This window comes from Mus pahari, chromosome 15 (assembly GCF_900095145.1).
Source record: "Mus pahari chromosome 15, PAHARI_EIJ_v1.1, whole genome shotgun sequence".
NCBI lineage: Eukaryota > Metazoa > Chordata > Mammalia > Rodentia > Muridae > Mus > Mus pahari.
Window position 1 is genome coordinate 23,952,717 of NC_034604.1, and position 14,951 is coordinate 23,967,667.

A 14,951-nucleotide genomic window follows, 5' to 3' on the forward strand; every position below is an offset into this window, starting at 1 on the left:
AACTTACAAGTTTTCTGTCTGGTGGCATGGCCCACTGCCCCACACTAGTATCTCCATCTGGTTACAAGAGATGCAAGATTCAGGCTTCATATCCCTACTTACAAGGAGTCTTCACTGGGTCATGCTCATTGATTTCAAGGAGTTTCCAGTCAACTAGATTTCAATCTCACCTCTGAAATGGCCCCAAGCCCAGGTGTCTCTCCCAGTACCCTTTCCCTCCATCTCCCCCCACCCCTCGCCACATGCGACATCTCCTGTTCCTGTTCCCAGTCTACTCAGAATATCTATTCTATTCTCCTTCACAGGGAGATCCATCCATGCCCCCTTGAGGCTTCCTTGCTACTTAGACTCTCTGGGTCTCTGGGCTGTAGCACTGCTAAACATTATTTTACAGCTAAAATCCTTATAAGTGAATACATACCATATTTGTCTTTATGACTCTGGCTTACCTCACCTTTCTGGATGATTTTCCTAGTTCCATATATTTGCCTACAAATTTCATGATAGTATTGATTTGTCAGCTGAGCAATACTCCATTTCATACATGTACCACATTTTATTGAACAGTTCTTTGTTTGGGGGGCATGTAAGTTGTTTCTAGTATCTGGCTATTACAAAGGTGCTATGAACTCGTTGAGCAAGTATTCTTGTGATATGACAGAGGGACCTTTGGGTATATCTTCAGGAATTATATAGGTGAGTCTTGAGGTAAATCAATTCTCAATTTTAGGAGAAACCACCTCATTGATGTTCAAGATGGCTGTACAAGTTTGCATTGAAGCCAGCAATAGACAAGTGTTTCCCTTGTTCTACATCCTTGCCAGCAAAAGCTGTCTCATGCTTTTGATCGTAGCCTCTTTGACAGGTTGAAGATGGAATCTCAGAGGCATTTTGATTTACATTTCCCTGATGGCAAAGGATGTTGAACATTTCTTTATATTTTATTGATTTATTTATTCACTTTACATCCTGATTGCTTCACCCCTCCTCCCAGTTCCACCCTTACAAGTCCTTTTCTCTTACCTCCCTCTACTCTTCAGAGAAGGAGAGCTCCCTCTTAGTTACTTCCACACCCTGGCACATCCAGTCACAGAACTAGGTATATCTTCTCCCACTGAAGCCCAACCAGGCAGTCCAGTTAGGGGAAGGGGATCCAATTGCAGGCAGTAGAGTCAGATACAGCCTCCTCCCCAAATTTTAGGGGATCAATATGAAGACCAAGCCTCACATCTGCTGCAAATGTATAGGAAGACTAAGTCCAGCCTCTGCATGCTCTTTGGTTGGTGGTGCAGTATCTGTGAGACACCTTGGATTGATAGGGAAAATCTCTGGATGCCCTGGATATTGAACATTTCTTTTTTTTTTTTTTTAATATTAGATTTTTTTTTCATTTACATTTCAAATGCTATCCCAAAAGTCCCTTATACCCTCCTCCTGCCCTGCTCCCCAACCCACCCACTCCTGCTTCCTGGTGAACATTTCTTTAAATGTCTTTCAGCCATTTGAGATTCCTCTGTTGAGAATTCTCTGTTAAGGACTGTACACCATGTTTTAGTTATAGATTATTTGGTTTGCTGATGTCTACTTTCTTTAGTTCCTTATATATTTTGGAAATTAGCCTTCGGCGAGATGTGGAGTTGGTGAAAATCCTTTCCTATTCTGTATGTTATTGGTTTGTACTTTTGATAGTATCCTTTGCCTTACAGAAGAGTTCCAGTTTTATGAGGTCCTATTTATTAATTTTTGATCTCAGTATCTGTGCTGTTCACTTGGGATGGGGGCTGGATTTATTTGCTCTAACCCTATTTGTATTTCTAGGTTCATTCAGTTCCCTCCTTTCATGATGAGTGACTTCCCTCTCATCAAAGATATTCTTGTCCAAGGTAACTACTCTAGCTTCTTTATATTCTTTCCCCATTTTCACCATTCCCTTTCCTGAGTGGTCATCATTATAGTCTAGAAGGTGGTTCTGGTCCACTCAGGGAACCAACATCATTTAGCACAGGAGAGGAAATACTTTGCATGATCATTAGGTCTTTTTGAGAAAATGAATAGAGCAGTTTTCAATTGTTTGACACTGCATTAGCTAAGCCTGTTTATTAAATAGACTTCTGCACTGTCCAGAAAATTATGTATAAAGTCCTTAGTGATGTCTTGTTATTGAGATTTTATGTATGCATTTGGAATAAGTAAAGACAAGCATTATTTTCAGGACTTTTTCCCAGTAATTATATACTGATCCTCAGCGAGAGGATATTCAACTCAGGTATATGAAAAACATCCTTAATATGAAGAATATAAAACTAGTATTCACTGTGAACAAACTCTTCATATTTCTGAATTCACAGCACATATCTGAGGCTTACACATAGAGACACTACAGAATATTTTGTGTGTAGAATTATTTATCCTACCATAAAAATACATTTAGAAATTAAAGGAGATAAAAAGCAGAATGCAAAGGAATAATCAGATTCGTTATCTAACAGGATACCTGTCTCTATCCTTTTACCATCAACCTATGTGAATATGTCATTAATATCTCAAAATAGGGTTTATGTAAGCAGAAATGAAAGAATGGTTAATAGTTTGAGTATCATATCTGCAAGACGAATGGTCTAAAGTACATTTCCTGTAGTTCACAATCCTGTCCTTTTCACCCAAATCTTCATTCCTCATGTTGCCTCAGAGTTTTGACATTTCCTTCTCCTATTATTTCTTTTCTATTAAAATATTTAAGTAAATATGCGTAATTTTATATTTACAGAAGAAAGTAACATAAACTTTATGAACACCCACCCAGTGTGTAAACTGGTGAGAGACTGGAAGTAGAGAAGCAAGGGGTTCCTTATGGACAAAAAAAAAGTGAACTCTAAGAACATTTTAGTACCAAGTAGAACGTATGAAAGTGTAAATAATAATAATAGACAAGAAAGACAACATGGGGAAGATATGAGTTGGAGAATGAGAGAAAAAAAAAACTGAAGCTTTCATCTTGACTAAAAGAAGAGCTCTGTCCTTTCCCTGGAATTTAAAATAGAAGAGAAAGAATGTCTGCATGTATTCAGATCAAGAAACAAAGGCAGGTGAGATTTTGTAGAGCAGTTCCCTATTTAAAAGTTCAATTGGCGTGAGTCACTGGCACAGTCACAATGAGCCTTTGTACTTCACGAATGGCTTTTGTTCAAAGATCTCACAAGGCAAAGAGCTGCAAAGAATGCCTGTTCTCATTGCAGATGGAGGACAACTAAATCAGAACAACGGAAGCAGAATAGAGGTAGGCTTCTGAATACTTCATTATTTCATCTCTGTAACTTTTCTTTACATACTATTTAAATTCAAAGAATTGTGGTGCACAGTTCAATGAGCTTTGTTAAAATGATCTCATCCCTGCACCCTCACGCTATCAAGATAGAGAACATTGTTCTCATTCCAGGAACTTCCTGCCTGGGGTCAAGCTCTACTCTTCTCAAGAGGCAATGCTAACTGGATTTTTCCTTTCATTATACATTAATAAGAATGGATGTAGACATAAGTGAGTGGAAGGGGAAACAGTAACCAGAATATACTATTTAAAAAGTCTATTTCCAATGAGAATGATAAATTAGTGTTGTCTGCTTTGGAGCTTAGTATTATTTTACTGTGTACAATGTGGACTCGTGTTTATGGCTTTTTCATCCACTTTCACTTTTATTTGTCCTTACTTCTAAGGAAAATTTAGATCTCACACATTTACCTACACCTCCATTAGCATGAAACCTGTTCAGATATAAACAATAAGATTGAAAATGCCTGAGTATGTACTAAGTATTCTTTGGCTATTCTGGGAGCACATCCAAGGTACCATGTCACATGAGTCATGATGTCACCAGCCTTCATAGACTGCACTTACTCCAGATGGTTCTCTTTCTGTGACATGACCTTGAGGATTGGGAAGAATACTGGGTAAAAATCTGTTAGAGCACAGCTCAATCGAAATTTATAGTTTTTATTAGTATTTTAGGATTGGTCTAGAATTGTAGATTTAGAATATGTAATTACCAGGGCTCTAAATTGCCATGCCATCTTACAGCATCAATGAGTGCCAATGATCTGGGTTACCACTGTTGTTCTTGACCTTGATTGCCTGGTAGATGTAGTTGGCCTGGTATCTCTGCTCCAGAATGACTCTTGTCTCATTTCAGATGAATAGCTTGAGATTCCTCCACTATTTTTGGTACATGCTATTTTTTTTTCTGTACTGTATGCCTAAGCATCGAGATAGAGAACATTGCACAAAGGTTTACATATCCACTCTATAATATAATCAGAGAACAGTTTTGTCATTTCTAGTGCCGCTTTCTTATGAATCCTTAAGTCAGTTCCATAATTTTTTCACTTCTGTCTGGTCCTTTTGCTGCTCATTCTCACCCCTTGCGGTTTATTTACATTTTAATGTCTTAATATGGAGTTTCTTTGTTCATTTTTACTAAAGTTTTGCCTGGACTTTGATTAAGATTTCAGAATATATCAATCAGTTCTATAAAATAAAAAGCAATAAAAAAGTAAAAACAAAACAGAACAGAAAAACAAACAACAAACAAAACATAGCTGAATATATCAGATATGCCAAAAAAGTGGCAAGACACAGCTCTCCCTTTTGATTAGGTAGGTTTTAAACAATTTCTAAGTGTTTTGGGTTAATGTAAGGAAGGCAATTAATCTTTAAAAAATACCCACGTTCTTCTGAAACCACATTAGAGTGGTAAAATCCTTAGACTCTTCAACATAAGGAGACATTCCGCCTCTGTTGAAAGAATCCTTTGTCCCTCATTTCCTGTCCTTACTCCCCCCTCATCTTACTCCTTATGTGCTTTAAGACAGTTAAAAATAGGGGTCTGCCTGAAACTCACCTTTTCTTTCCCTAATTTGGAGAAAAATATTTTTCGACATTAAGTGAGATGCTAAGTATGAGTTATTTGGAATGCTTGGTCAGTTTGCTGAGTTACTTTCCAGTCTTTGTTCAGAAATTGCACTGCAACAGGGGACAAGTAGGATTTTTGCCAAAACTGGCAAAGTGATGCTCTTATAGTTATTTTGTACATGTTTTATTATATTCTTTAATATTTGAGTGATTAAACCAACTATGCATTCCTATGACGAATTTAATTTAGTCATGATGGATATTCACCTATATTCCTAAATATTGTCATGCTTATAAAAACATGTTAATATAGGATGTATCTATATATATATATACATATATATTATATAAATTGTATATTATATATATATGTATATATATATATATATATATATATATATATATATATATATATAAATTGTTTGATGGCAGATGTAAGGCTGAGTTGACATCAACAAATGAAGGGATGAAAATTTTTTTCCCTTCTATTTGGATCCAAGGACTGACGAGACAGGTCTAATTTTAAGACAGCTTTTCTTGTGCATCTGAATCTTAGAATTGAACAGAAAGGACATAAAATTCTCTAATTTTTGTTTGTTTGCCTTTTAGGGGTGTGTGTGTGTGTGTGTGTATGTATGTGTGTGTGTGTGTGTGTGTGTGTGTGAATGCAATCTACTAGGTATACTTTTTTACAAATTAAAGAAAATTCAAGTTTTCTATATTTTATTTATGACTTTAAAATATTAATGTATCTTTATCAACATTGTAGAAATTTTGGCATAAAATCAATGTCAGAGACGCCATTTCTAAAGTGAAAAATGTTTCTTTTATAATAGATACACAAGCTGGATGGCTTTTTCTATGGATATTACCTCTCAATAAGTGACTATTTGTTCTTCGTTTTTTATATTAAACATGTCTTGAATCATTTTCCTAATACTTGCATGTCACTCAAAATATGATAATAAATAATATATTACTAGACAAATACTAAACTGTATTATAAGACATAACTAAAGACTGTAATTGTGTTTCCTGATATTAGATACCTGTTATAAGTTTGAAGAATACATACAGTATTAAAGTTTTTGCTATTCTAAAAGTCATTTTTATATTTTCAACTGTAGGTTTATGTTAAAGGGAATAGTTCTACAAGCCATAATTTTAGAATTTCTTTTTATGACATCTATTGAGCCTACTTGTAAGTTAAAAGAGTTGACCAGAGAACCATATCAGATGTTGGGCTGTTTTTAACTTAAACTAGCTCTTAAGTGAAATGTCACTGAACCTCAGCTATTTCTGGGAGTCCTCTATACATACCACCACCCTGTTGCAGACTGTTATCATCCACTAGTTGGCATTCACTTTAAGGAGAGTATCTTTGTTCTTTCTACAAAACAAACTTTGTATTAGGATGCTGTGCTAACAGGTGATTTACAGGGTATCTGGGGAGTAAGAGGCATGAGAGATGGAGAATGGAATAAGCTTCTTTTGGGGTGATTTGGATCCAAGGACTGACGAGACAGGTCTCATATGCACAACACATTGCTGACCCGCTCCATTTTTTACATGAGAAATTGGAGCTTTTAGATACATTCTAGACATCTATTCAGAAAATAGACCCTTACTTTTCTGTGTTCAGTTATCATACAAACCATGAGTATGCACATTCCCTAGACAGAGCCTGATGGAACTAAACATTTAGAATATATGCGAGTCTGGGAATGGAGCTCGGTTGACAGAATGTTGTCCAGCTCTTACAAAGCCTGAGTTCAATCTCTAACACTACATAAAGAGGGTATGGTGATAAACTGAACTTGGGAGGTAGAATGAAAAAGATTGGCAATTCAAGGTCATGCTTGGCTAGACATGGGATTACACAGTAACCAGAGCTGTAATATACTGACTAAAAAGAACAAGGCCCAATTAAGACTGATACCAGAAATAGGACAAGAAATCTAGTATGAAAACTAATGTTGAAACTACCATGAAAATATCTGTGCAAACACACATACACATACATATATACATACATACATACACACACATAAATGTACATATTTGCATATATATATGTGTGTGTGTGTATATATATTATATATATATATATGTTATGTGTATTTGTGTGTGTGTGTGCGCGCGCATGCACAAATATGTATAAAGATAAGAGTGATTTTTGATACCCCAATCAAGATAAGCTTTCTCTATAAGGCTGAGGTTCAAATAAGAGAGTCAACCTCTCTGTGAGGAGGTGAGTACTGCAGAGGCAGAGTCTCACCTGGGCTAACATAGAAACTTTCTAGGACCAGGCACACTGTGGACAAGCATTAAGACACTGTGCTGATGAAATTCTAGAGAAAGATAATTGGGAATAAGGAAACCAAATCATCTGAGGTAATAAATTATTAGGTAGACTAGAATAGAATACTGTGAAAGGAGAACAGGAAAAGTTAGAATACATTAAGAAAACCCTAACAAACATAATTAGGATCGAGTAGCTGAGACCATGGTCTTCAGGGGTTTCATATCTTAATAAATAATGAGGGAAGTTTGAAGATTTAAGTAAATAAAAGAAGATTGGGAAAGAAAAGCAGATCTTAGAGTGTTGGGCAGTAAGACAAGTCAGTTCTAGATGAAGCTTAGCAATATCGGGCCTCTTTAAATAGCATGGCATTTACCCAACAGTAGACATAGAGAAACAGACATTCCACACCGTTTAATTGTGTATTGAGTATAGAAGTATTTTATGTCTGCTGCAAAGTAAGTACTTATGCCACTTAAAATACACACTGTGTGAGTATACTAAATGTAAATATATACCATTTTAGTGACAAATGAGATGACCTTTAAATGATGAATTAATGATTATTAAGTTATGTTTAAGGGTAGACATTTTGTATGCAATCAATTAATAATTTCCAAGAGACAGTGTTCATATTATATTGGGCTACTGTTATATATTGATAAAGCGGGCCACTGATTAAGTAGAATTGATCTCAGTTTTGTATGTGACTAGCTTTGTAAAAAGGAAATTATTAATTAAAACTTCACAGCAGAAGTGGTTCACTTTCTTGTTGATGACCATAACCATTGACTGTATGAGCCAGGCCTTTGTATGTGGTGTCACTGACTGAAATTGAAGTTAGCAACACTACTCACAGTGTCCTACCGACCTTCACATTCACTTTCCATGGTCTGAGTCATAGACACTTCGCAATAGACATTGCATCTTCACAGGTTTAGAAGAAATATTTTAATTTGAGCATACTGATAATATGAAGCATACCTCCCTGACTCGAGATGCAAATACTATTTAAGTACAAGAACATGGTACCCAAGGTCACTCAGCTAACTGTTCTTTGGTCTAGTTCTTTGGTTCTTCTCTACAGTAAGCACCCACCAATTTTACTCCTGGGCAAGTTATTAGTATTCCAGTACTCTGTGCAAGACGTAGATGTAGGTTGTTTAAGGGTTCTTGTTCACAATTTTTAAATGCACATCACAAATAAAGATAAAGGAGGGTAGTTTATATTGAGTTTTTTTTTTAACTAAGAAATTTTCAATGACACATTAAACACAGCGAGATTGCCCCCAACTGAAAATAAAACAACAATAAAAACGCCACAGTGTGATAAGGTGGCAGCATCATATGAGAGGTTTTATGATAAATTCAGATCAAGAAAAAGAAAAATTATTGATGGGAAGGGGAGAGAGTTGTTAGTGTAAAAATTACCCTCCTCCCCTCTCTTATTGTTTGCCTGATTTCACTTGATTTCTACTGTGAAATGTGTCTGTAAATTGAAGTATTAATTACAAAGAGCGCAGTCCTCTTTTGCTTTTTACAATGAAAAAAAAAATTATTCTTATCAGACCCCATCCACTGCCTTCACTGTGAACTAAAATGAGTTTTGAAAGTCATTTCCATAATAGCTAACAGAAATGTAGTTGGCGAAACACCGGGCTTTCTAAACACAGAAGATAATTACGTTGGAAGAATGATATTCCATTGCCTTCTTCACTTTTGAGATACATTTCTTCTTGTTGTACACAGTGCAAAACAGACAAACACCGATGAACAGGTGCTGGGAAGCTGTGGGTGCTCACGGTGACAAGGTCCAGGTAGTCTGTGCCGATGGGGCTGAGGTGAAGCAAAAGCCAGGAAAGACAGAAATACTGCATTCTACTGCTGGCATGAACATACCACCTGAATGGTATTTTTCATTATCTCCTGCACTGGGAACATTCTATTAGTCCACTGGGAAGTCATAGCGGAAGAGACATAATTATCAGCAGAGTAATGGAGAAGCTCTCGCTAATGGCCAGCTATTCAAATATCTCAATATAATCATCGTGCCCAATCTCTCCCTGTTGCATACGCTCTAGAGAAACTCATCATTTTTTCCACTTACTCCAGCATAATGAATTCATTTTGCATTTTCTTTGTGAGAAATTAAGAGGAATCACAATATAATGTGTTGACATTTGAAATTCTGTACAGAAAAGTTTAGGTTGGCAATTTAGTTTAATCACAAGCTAACAGGAAAAGGCTGTTTATTAAATTAGTTTCTTGTTCATGAAATGTGCATTTTATTTGTAAATCTTTCCTTCTGCACCTAGGCTTATACTTTTTAACCCCAGTCTTTATAAATCTCGAAAGATTAAGAGTTACGTTTTCATAGAAAGTACTTCATTCCCTGACCTCTATTTTAAACATCAAAACTGTCAGTACTATCAACAATGCTGAAGAGAGAGACCCTCTGAAGAAGTGAAAACTAAAACAAGTGGCAAGTTACCATTAAGAGAAGCCACCAAGGTATATATTTCTTTTTCGGACATTAAGCCACTATGTCAGCAACATGCATGAAAAAGATTCTTCTTATGATTAAATTAAAGCTATACATTTTGCTTATTTGCACAGCTCTCAGACCATGTATCCTTTTCTGTCTCTGCTCCTCTCTTTATTTCACATTCATTTGCTTTAGTGAAACTGGTAAACTGATAAGAAAACTGCATTGCTGCTTTCTCTGGGTCATGTCAGGTATCCAGACACAGTATAGCGCAGCCAGACTGTACAACAATGAGCTGGATATAAAGACGTGGAAGCTGCTATGGATTTCTTCTCAGCCTGTACAGTTAGGTGGCTGGGTTTCAACATTTTCAAAGGACAGTGAAAAGGGAGTTATGCAGGCCCAGGCACAGGTCCTGGGTTATCACTTGACAGGAGAAAGAGGGAGAAGGAGGTATTGTATTCTGCATACCTTCCTATTGTGTCTTGATAGATCCTTTATTTACTTATAACTTTCATAGCCAAACAAATCTCATGTGTACCACAGCACTCTGATATTCATGAAGAAGGAAACATTTTCAGAAGATACCCAGCAGTGGCTTCTGCACCTGTGAAAGTGTGAGTTTTCTCCCATGTTCAAACAAACTTCCAAATAAGAAATACTTTGGGGAACAGAAATATAGAAAGAATGACATTGATTCTGAACTGCAGAATGAGAACTTACACGTGAAGAAAGAAAGGAAAGAGGGAGGGAAGGAGGGAGGGAGGAAGGAAGGAAGGAAGGAAGGAAGGAAGGAAGGAAGGAAGGAAGGAAGGAAGGAAGGAAGGAAGGAGAAAAAGCCAACTTCAGAAACTAGCATGGACTCAGCAAGATTGCTTTAGAGTGAATCAAACTCTTGTCCCCTGATTTCTGACCTGCACATACCATGCTTTTGTTTTTCTGAAGATAGATTCTCTTCACTTCTTGTCCTGCTGTAATTGTTCTACATTGTCTGGTATTTAATGTTATTATTCTTATTTTCTTCTCACTCTGAATAATACCAACAGTAAAATCCACTCCTATAAATATCAACTAATTCTATTGTCATAGTCATTTAAACATCAGATTGTCTACATTGTTGGCATGAGATTGTGTGCCTCAAATATTAAGATTTTTATAATAAGTATGACGCTAACTTTTATGATGCAAGAATGTTGTGCTAACCTGTGTTTAGCAAACACAAGCGAATCCACTAGGAAATTTTCTGAGGGAGGGGAGTACTTAAAAGGTCTGGATGTATATTTCTAATAAGTGTAATGTACTACTATTTTAACTTTCAATCCATTATCCCTTTTATGTCACCCTAAAAAGAAACTACAGTTGTCAAGGGATAAGCTACAGCAAAGGTCAGAGTCTCACAGCATACTTACAAAAAGTAAGCTACTCTTGTTTTTAAGATGCTGACCTTTGTTCACAAAGCAGGGCCTCTGAATCTCATCTAACCAACTTGCTATGTGATATTAGGGAAACCAACACACTTCCTTATAAAGCAAGGTGTTCAAATTCATTTTGCACAATGTCATTTTTAATTTGAAGCAGCTCTACTCTCTGTATATTACTTAAAGTGCCTTTCTGTAAGACAGACCTTCAATGGGGAGCAGACATAAATTATCAAAAATTGTTTAATTTTAAAATGCATCATTTTAAGAGATATTTTGATAGCAAGTGAAGAGGAGCCTATACAATTACTTAAGAGGAGATTAGTGAGAATCAGTGATATCAGGCCTGCATTAGGATTTAGGATATATCTAATGCCCTCAAGGTTATGAATATTAAAGCATATTAAGGAGCATAGTTCCCATAGGCTCCACATTCTGTAGCACTTTCCTTAGAAAAAGGAACATGTGTGATCCTTTATAAAATATATTGCAACTTAGTACGATAGACTTCCAAAGAATGAGATAAAGACACAAATGTGAATGGTTATGATCTGAGAAAATTCACAGGATTGCAGGCTATATTAAAAGTAACATAAGATTGAGATTGTCCTATTTTGAAGCATGGAAGTATGAAGAGGTACATGTGCCATACTAGAATTTTCTGGAGGTTACAGACTTTTTAGCTAATAGGAGCCTCAGTGGCAATGAATTCGTGAACAACATACCTGAGACACAACTTGACACATTACAGGTTCCCAAGAAACCTGGAAGAGCTGAGACCTGCCTTTACCAGTATGAGTTTGCAGTGCATCAAAGAGAAAACATCAGTCTGGAACATTTCTTCCAAAGCCTTCATGCTTGACTCATGCTTGATATACCACGGAGTCGTTTCTTCCTGTGTACGTGTATAGGCACAAATTCCTAACCGGGGAACCTATAAAGGAATCCAGAGGTGAATTGGAATTTGTGGTTCTTTTTAGCTTACTAGATTAAAGTTTCAAAGAGTAAGAATCATCTAGGTTTCATTACTATAGAAAATCTATCAGCGTGCATTTTTCAGTTGAGAAATAGCAAGTAGAATATGTTTAAAGAGATCCATAGAACATATGTTGTCCTGCAGAAAAGAGTACAGAGGATAACTGAGAACTGTCTGTGATTATTCATAATTCTGAGAGTCAACTATTGGCTAGTGTCTGTAATCACTTCCCTCCAATTACCACCAAAAGGCTTTTGAAAAGCTGGTATGCTGACATACTTTTACGTTGACATCTAGAAGTTTCTGTCACAAATTTATACTAATGGTACAAAGTTACAAAGTCAATGCATTATAAATGTTGATATTTAAATATAATTTTTGACTCACTACACTAGGTACATGTAGTAAAATCTAAATGCTTTGATTTGAAAACTGCCATCATTACTGGAAAAGACGACATGAATTCCCCTAATAATTTATTTTTTTATATTTTCGAGTTTCTATAACTTTTGTTAACATTCTACATTGATGTGGAATTCTATCTTTTAATGGGTGTTTATGACTCACTTATCAGGTGATTATGACTCTGCAAAACATCATGTGGAAAATAACTTAATATTTTGATTGCCCTTGCTACCTAACAAAATAATAAAAATGTTTCTTTAGTGTGACACTGGGAGAGGAATTGGGAGGATTGGTGCACTGCATGATGTTATAGGAAGAATATAATGAATATAATAAAAAACACACTGTGCATTTATGAATTTTTCAAAGAATTAACATTATAATATGAAACTTAAATATCCCTTCTGTGATTATTATTATAATTGTCAATAACAATGGACCCAAATTAAAATAAGGCTGCGAAAGTTTCTTGGAAGGCTGTGTGCTTCGTTACCTAGAACTAAGCCCTGGGTTCAGTTCCCAACACCACTCAAACTGGCTGTTGTAATACACTTCTTCAGTCACAGTGTTAAGGAGGTGGAGGTACCAAGATGGATGTCTAAGGTCATTCTTGGCCACATACCAAGGTGATATCCATCTGAAGTACATGAGACTACTTCTTGCATAGGAGATACAGTACTGAACCCCCTGAATTTCTCATTAAGTGATACCAAGTATAAACTGCAGAAGCTCATTGTATGCCTCTTCCTTGCACAGGTGGACTCTCCCTTTTCAGTTAGGGATTCACAGATGAAGCTCATCACCATTACTATGAAACAATGATTTGCTGCCAATATGTCCTTTTGTTACCTATTTAAAGGTATCTGAGTGACACAAAACCTAAGGAGAAGAGTGGTACCATCATGTGTATGCCGAGAAGCATTAATGTCATAAAGCAATCAGTTTTTGTATGAAAAAAACTATAAATTTATTTTTAAATATGTATGAAAGTAGCACTTGATTCTTCTACCTGACAACATTTCTGAACTTAATTAAAGGAGCAGAAGCTACTAGATATGTTAAAATTGATCATAATAGATAACACAGATACTTATATAGTTGAAATAAACACATTGAAGATGACACCAATTGGTTTTCTAGTGCTATATGGTCAGTCCTGAAAACATAGGTATAAGTAATATGATATGTGTATGTCTCCATTTATATAGATCCAGTCAAGTGGCTCATCATCCGAATCTACTGAACAAACTATCTTCTGTATGCTAGTATGAAAACTGTGACTACACAAGTTCAGTTGTTGAGAAGGCAAGCCTGTAGTAAACCGACAGCCATCAAGTATTCAAAGTCCTGTGCTACTTTAAACAGTTCTGAAGAGTCTACAACTATACTGCTAGAAGGTTCAAAGCTCACAGAGAACAAATATTTCTATTTAAGTTTTTCTTACTAAAGTAAACAGTATGTGCTTCTGTCTGTCGGGATCTGTTTGACTGTATTCATGTGAGGACAGCTGACTACAGTGGCTGGAAGAGAGCAGCATGTCCCCCAGAGTTGGATTCAAGTGTTAGCCTACTAACATGGACACTCATCCCTGAACTTGGGTCTTCTGTAAGAACAGCAAGTACTCTTAAGCACTGACCACTTTCTAGCCCTCAATGTTTTAGTGATACATAAATTTTAGCTAGAAAACAAAGCCAGCTGAATTTATAATTTTAGAAAGATTTTCTGAAGTCCTTTCTCAGAACTCCCCATCAAATACCTAGTTGTATTGTAGTTTTTGAATTTCATGGTGCAAGGAAGTACACACACTGCCCTCAGATCGCTTCTCTCTAGAGTACTAGGACTTAAAGTTTTTCCAGCCTCTAATCTCCATAGCCATTGTTTTCTTAGAATATTACATTATTTGTTGGTAGAATAGTCTTCCAATTTTGTGTGGATGGGTATGAATGTATATTTGTTTGAACTTGGGAAATGAGAAGCCAATGTTTGTTCTCTTTGTCCTCACACATCAAAAATGCATTTTGCCTTGAGAGATTGCTATAATATGGTAGTAAAATGTGTGTCTGCTCTCTCCAGAAAGGATGACACACTAATTTCTACTTCAAAGCTTGACAGTTTGTAAACTTGGCTTACACTATTAATTTTAGAAGACTTTCTCTCTATGTTTTTCAAGGATGTATCATCAATCAACTGAGTTTGGTTTAAGAATACAGAAAAAAAGCACTTCTAAAAAATAGAAAATTAAAAACTGAAGTTTAAGTGATAAAAACTCAAAATCCTTTATTTTGTATGTAACATGTCAACAACAACAACAAAAAATAACAGTTTTCAGTTTGATGAGAAAAAGGCCCAAAACTTTGTTTTAATTTAAAAATAACATAGAATTGGCAAATAGAAGTGTAGCTTTGCCAAACTCTCTCTCTCTCTCTCTCTCTCTCTCTCTCTCTCTCTCTCTCTCTCTCTCT